Raw genomic sequence first — 7359 nt, 5'->3', positions numbered from 1 at the left:
CTAAAATTGTTTTTCAGCTAAAATACAATGACTGTTTGCTGTTGCTTGTGGAGGAGAGGCTTCTGTTACGTGAATTTCTAGTTCTGCCACTGTTCACAATTATAATCTCAGCAGAAATATAGGCTAAGCCACTATAAAGACTTTCAATTGTGTGTATGAGGAAGTGTAAATATTACTGAAATATCCTTTATTATGACTAGGCTGCATTTATGAAACAGCTTTTGGCAAATATATTGTAATGTCTCTTAGTACCTTTAACTAAATTCAAATTCCAGTTTATTCCTCAAATTTTAGATTATTGAGACTGTTTAGGAGAAGATCAAGACACAAATTAACTTGTACTGGATTAGATCTCTGCTCTATAAAGAAGAATTTCTATTACCAGACCCAAATTCTGCTGTTCTCTCCTTTACCAGAAGTTGAGGTATTGATGTTGCAAAACGACTGTTCTTCGTCCATGTGGATGTTCACTACATTTAGATGGATTTTATGCCACATAACCAAGCGTTTAGGTTGAGATTAAGCCACCATTTTTTGGCTTGTACCTCAGGATGCATTCAAAATAAGACCTATTTGTGTGGCTCTTTTCTAATATTTTTATAAGCTATCAGAAATAGAATGAAAAACCAGAGTAAGAACCTGGAGTACCAAATGTCACTGATTTTAGGCACAGCATATATGTACGGCAGAATCTTTCTTTGGCAGGGGGAGATTTAATGAGAAGCTTTTAGTGACATCTCCATACCCTGAATTGCTCTTGAAGTCTATAATCTTTTCTGGTTGATATGATCAAATATGTGTTCCTCATAGTCTTACCACACTGCAGTCATAGTAGCTACACTTGTAGCAATGAATTCATAAAAGGTCTATATTTGTCTGGTAAGGAAAAACTGTTACCTCTTAACTGGAATTACCAAATGTACCTTGAAACTGAATGAATGAATGTTGTCCAAATGTGGCATTTTTAGTTTTGATTTAAAATTTCATTGTGGTATGTCACTTTTCAGCCTCCTGTTAAAAGGGGGATTGTTTTTTGGGTTTTGGTTGGGGTTGGTTGGTTTGTTTTGGTTTATTTAAAAAAAAATTGCAGTAACTGGTTTTTGAGTTAATATTATTTCTAATATTTAGAGTTCTGTTCTGATTTTGGTTTTGAGTAAACTGATACATGTAGCAATTCATTCCAAAATATTAATTTGCTAAGTTTTAAACAAATTACACAACAAAACCCTAAACAGTGTAGTAGTAATATATTGCAGAAGACATAGAATCATAGAATCATTATGGTTGGAAGAGACCTCAAAGATCATCAAGTCCAACCGTACACCTGATGCCACCCTGTCCACTAAACCATGTCTTGAAGTGCCACATCTAAACGTTTTTTTGAACATCTCCAGGGACGATGACTCCACCACCTCCCTGGGGAGCCTGTTCCAATGCCTAACAACTCTAACAGTGAAAAAGTTCTTTCTAATGTCGAGACTGCTTGTGTGTCTAAGTGAACATTTCAACTATAACCTAATCAGGCTACCTTTAAAGTCAGTGTTTTTAAAAAAAAAAAAAAAAAAAAGTATTGATACTTAAAAAAAACCAAAAACCATTGTTGCATACATCAGTGTTTGATACAAAGTCTAATTTTCCATGTGTTTGACAGTAACAAGGTTATGAACTTGTCACTTGACTATTTTGTGAAATCTGATACATATGCTTCTAAGATTTGACAGGACAGAGTAAAGTCGATTATGTGCCTGAGAATAAATGTAAACATTTGAGAAGCTTTCATTTGATCAAGTTTATTTCAATACAGTGATAAGTGTGTTTAGACTTTTGTCTTTCTTACATTGAGAAAAAAAAACAACTATTTGCAGACTTCAATCCTCTGATTTACTGAAAATGTTTTTGGAAGCAGTTACAATGTCTGTACAATAATTGTGCTGCTCTTTTTAAGTCAGTAAGCTACTAGAAAATTGTTAGCTGTAAAACAGCCTAAATTCTTAATGCTTATTTTCCATTTCATGATGAATGTTTGTTACTTAATTTACAGCTTTGACTTTTACATCTCTTTTTCCTGGTAGCTAGCTTTTATAAACACTTAGCACTGTACTGTAAAAGGTTTTAAAACTTTCATCACTGTTCCTTTAGAGGAGACATAGTTTTCTCACCAAAGTTACATGCTGCTCTTTTATACCTCTGGAAATGTGTGCTGATGAATGACAATTGAAAACGGATTCATTTTTATGTTAAAGTAAAATATTTTTTCTACCTTTTTTTAGAGACAGAACTTTAAGGTAGTGTTCGTAATAGAATCCTTAAAATCTCTAAAAGTTTATTTGAAAACTTTTTACAAATATTATATTTTCTGATTTATATTCTTATTTATGGAAGAATGCATTCAAAGCTTTTAATCACCTCATTTCTCTTAAAGCTTAAATAAAGTCTATACATTTCATCTTGTTAATAAACATTACAGCTTTTAAAAATAAATTTTAGGCATTTAAGGAGAAAATTCTATAGCTCTTACTTAGGCAAATCTGTCCAGCACCTCAATTTTTCAGGTATCTAAGCATGTAACTTGCCTCAAGTATATGGAAACCCGAGTCAGAGTTGTGATGTTTTGACTTTAATTTCGCTTAAGATTTAGGGTCTCATTCTGCATTCTTAAATGCAGACAGATTTTGCTACTCGTGCTGTCATAAACAAATCTTGTAAGCATGGCCTCTCTACAGTTATTGCCGTGTTGTGATCTAGATTCTGTAGGAATCTGTGGTATCTGAGCTCATTTTGCATCTATAAAAGTCAGGAATGGCACACACAAACTTGTTATTTTGTGGCACATCATTCCAGTTCCTCCCTCCATGTGCAATTATCCTTGATTTACAGTATCCTTCCGCTGTAGTACAAGACGTAATGTTCACAGTAATAGTAGGCACCATGACTGACCTAGTGAAGATACACAGCAGCTGTCCTGTAGACTGTTGTTCTACTGCAGTTTTACATGTTTGTTGAAATACCAGCAAAGACTTTTTTCCCTCCAACTTAAATAACTTCAAGGTCTGTATATTAAGTATCAAAACACGCAAGTGTGTTGATGTTTAGTTTTATAAAATGCCACGTGCACTATTTTGACGTGCAGAAACAAACTCTACAACTCACGGAGAGTTATAAAGCAGGCACGTTTACTATGGCGCCGGGTGCAAGGGGGATCGCTCCTCCAAACTTGCACACCAAGTAAAATGAAGATACATATTATATACCATGAAACATTTACATATTCATAGTTCACTACATATTCATTGTTATTCACACTTGAGATTGGTTGTAAGTTTCTCGCTTCTAATGTAAATTAGTACGCATTCTCAGTAAGCACTAATGAAGCCTCTATATTAACTACGCATGCTCCCCAAGCGGGGTTTTGCCCTCTTTCGGGCGGGCCATTTGAGTTGGAGGTCGTGATCTCCCACTACCACAATTACCTCTGTCCTGCTTTCAGCTACTTTATTTTTGATGTCTGTGGGTTGTAACGTGTTATCAGCTTGGCTCCCTTAATGTCTAGGACTCCCTCTCTCGGAGGCCTCTCTCCACATTCTTGCCTACTGACTGAGATAACAGTGTCCCTTCTTCTATTGTTTGTTCTTTTTCTTGATGCTTCCCAACCCTGAGATGCCAGGCTAAACAGTGTGCCTGCTTTTCTGTTAATTTAGCTGAATTCTTTAACCCTTTGGTATCAATTTTGGGATCAATTCAGGCTTTGGTATTTACCACTTATGTCACTTTGAGTGTGAAAACAGTCTTTGAGACTGCAGCACTGATAACTGAAATATTTTACAGAAGTCTACAAGTAGTACACGTAATGTACATAGAGTGCCAGACCAAAATTGAAATGGGAAATTCCTCACTGTGACCTTAAACTTGTAGCTTTCTAGAGCAAAAAACCTACTGTGCCTTAAACCAGTAAATGAATACACTAACTGTAGCCTGTGGACTTCTGTAACCTTATATTTGATTTTTTGAAGTTGACCAAAAATATTTGTGTGGATGATACCAAATCTTGATTTGGGGAAAATAGTTTAAAAAAATTATTTTGACCCTCTTTTACTACAGTTACAGAAATTAAGATTTATGACAAGTACATTATGTTTGTGGTTTGGAATCACACCAACCAAAGTCAGAAAGCTTTAGCTGACTTTAATTTCTCAAGTCTTTCTATTGTGACAAAAAAGAAAAATAAGGAAGGAAAACTACTCCTAGATATCTGTCTCAACTTTGAAGTCTGTGTATCAAATCTTTTTTAAAAATTTTGTTCTTTAGTTTCTTCAAAACAAAAAAAAATCCTCTAATTGTAGTTTATGCAAAATATTGTATTTAAGCCATTGAGTATCAATATCTATGCCAGTGTGAGAAGAAAACTAGACAGGGGCGGGGTTGGTTGGTTGTATTAAAGCTCCAGAAGTTTTGAATAACAAATTTCACTTTTTAAGAAAAATATTCCTATATAAAACCTGAAAGGTTTTCGAGGGGGAAGCTTCTACATTCTGTTCTTCTCAAAGAAAACCAGAAGTAGTCAAGATCTTAAAATCTTGTTTTGATATAGTAGAAGAATTGCTTATGTATAATTTTTTAATATGAAGAGCTTGGGAAAAGCCACCAGTGGCTTTCCTTATATGTCTCTTCAGGATTCTTTGTATGTTTTGAACAAAACCCCCCATAACTCCCCCCCCGCCATTACTGTGTAACACTGAATCTCGAATAAAGATGCCATCTCAAAGCTTATTATCGGACTGTGGATATTTAGATACGCACACAAAATGACTGCATGTCAGCTGACCACAGTAATTGTTTGAAGCAATATAAATCAAAGTTATTAACCTTCTTTTATTGAGAACTAACTCAAACCTGGCTCTCACAATGCTGCTGATGCTGTGACACAACAGATAGCATGCAATTTTGTGTCTTCCCTGTTACTCCCTTCTGTATGTTAGTTTAAGACTTTTAAAACTCTCATTCCGGTCACCTAACTTTCTCTTCTTTCTTTTGTGGTGATGTTGTTTCAGTAACCCTAGCCATTGTTGATTTCCTAGCTACAGGAATATTCTAGTATTAAAATCACTGAGAGGGCAGAACTACCTTTAAGGCCTTTATATATGATGATTAGTCTAGAAAAATCATGTAACTTGATTCCCTACTTACCTTTTAATTGTTTTCCCAAGCACGAAGACAGAATAATATTGGCCAAAATACTTGTTATGGGTAATTGAGGGGGAGGGAGGGAGCTCTTGTTTGGTTGGTTTTAAGAGGACTTAAAACTTTGAAGAACACATACGTAATTTTTGGAAAAATCTATTGCTTCACAAGCAACCTGTCTTATGGTTTTTTTTAACTCTTCCTCTGTTTTCAATTCTTATATAGCTAGTGTAAATCTGGTGTTGTAGGTAGAGCTCTTAATAGTTACAGGTTTCTAGAGATGTTGACAGGGTCTTACCTATAAATGTTTGAATAATGCTATAATAAAATATTGTGCTTATTAAAATGTTTGTAAGTGAATTCTAAGATACAGAGGATGCAATGCCTGATAAGCTTTGGCAAAGTCCTTGTCTTCTGAGATGCTGAGAAAACCATGGAGAATAGGTATCTTCAGCTAGTGTTGAAATTGCTGAAAGCTGGAATCTCAGAATCTTTAAAGACTGTGCATTTAGATACTGGTACTTTTCTGTTAAAGTTGAGGGCAACTTGAGTGGGAGATACTCTGGGATGTTCATATTTTGTTTGATGGTTTCCCTGTCTGCAGTGTATACTTCACATTTTTTCATTTGTCTTTTTTTTTCATCTAAGTGTGCATGACCTAGAGTACACTGTATAGCATATGCTCTGCTAAATAAACACTTCTGTATATTTTTGTATGGTGTTCTAACATGGTTGCATTAGTACAAATGGTTGTAATTCACAAAAAGTGCCACTTACCAGTCATACTCTGTAAAGCGTTGTGAATGTTACCTGTACTTCTGTTGTACAAACACACTAATGAGTGTTGTGATGAATATTTGCCTTTAGTCTTTGCTCAGGTACTCATGTGGAACAGTTTGGTGCTTTTCCTTCGAACTTGTACTGCTTGGGATTCTACTCAGAAAATAAAAACAGTGAACAAGAGCATTGTGATTAGAGCAGTACTTTAACAGACACTTGTTTCACATCTCAAATAGAATACAGCAAAGATACCTGATGAAGCTTGTCTCAATATCTTGCACTTGTAATAACTCATGCACCTTAGGCTGTTATACCTGCCTTGCTATCATGAATAGGAAATGCAATAAAATGGAAAATGTTTAGTGAATAATATAGTTTATATAGAGCATCATATGCATAAAACTAATTAATTTTAAATTTGCCTTTTGTTCTAGAACAAGATTACCTTTTTGAAGTAACTTGCATGAAACTGAACAAGCAGTGCTATGCACATTTTCAGCTTCAGTGCAATTTAATTCAAACATACATGAATATTGCTTACTGTGCCATAAGGGCTATATAATTAGTATAGCCACTTTCAGAAGATTTGATTTACGGAAGATGTGTATCTATATACATAATTTGTCAAGAAAACCTAGTGCTTAAATTTGGCTGCATTAAAAAGGCAGTACACCAACTTCTGGCTTGGAAAGCATTTGTTAAACTAGCTACTGTTCTCAAAAAGAGCATACAATTTTGTCCAATCAGTGCGACTATACTAACAGTATTTTAACATGAATGTGTTCTGATTATATTTGACTTTCACTGAAGGAAAGAGCTATAATGAAATTATCTTTTAAAAAAAATAGCAAAAACAACCCAAAAAAACCAGAAAACACGCAATAAAATGAGCACTAAGTCTAAAAAGACTTTTAGCTCTAACAGTTTTTCAAACACTTTCAGCTCAGGAAGCAACAATCCAAGTTTATAGGAATTGATTTTTTTTTTTAAGACTGCTCACAAAAAATATACACTATGAATCTTTTGCATATCTGCATACTTCATCAGTCAACCAAACTGCCCAAATCCCTACAGTTAATAAAACTTGTTTCAAATTTACAGATGACTTTGGTATGTTTTACTAGCTGAATATACTGCATATCCTCCAGTTTTTTCTTTCTAAATAAATCATATTAATAAAAGAATTGAGGGGTTGGAAAAGGATGGAAGAAAACTGCCTGCTGTTCTGGCCTTTTTTTTTTTTTTTTAAGCTAAATAAGGAACTAAAATCTAGTCCCAAACTGTAAATCAAGCCTTTGCCTCTTCCTGTCATTTCCTCTAGAGGAACATATTTCTACTTCTGGTTGATTTAGAAGGTAAATTATGCACAAAATTAAACTAGAAATAAGTATCTAGAAAATC

The sequence above is a fragment of the Cariama cristata genome, unplaced genomic scaffold (genome assembly GCF_000690535.1).
Source record: "Cariama cristata isolate BGI_N322 unplaced genomic scaffold, ASM69053v1 scaffold18185, whole genome shotgun sequence".
Taxonomy (NCBI): Eukaryota; Metazoa; Chordata; class Aves; order Cariamiformes; family Cariamidae; genus Cariama; species Cariama cristata.
Note: the sequence above shows the minus strand (reverse complement) of the source record.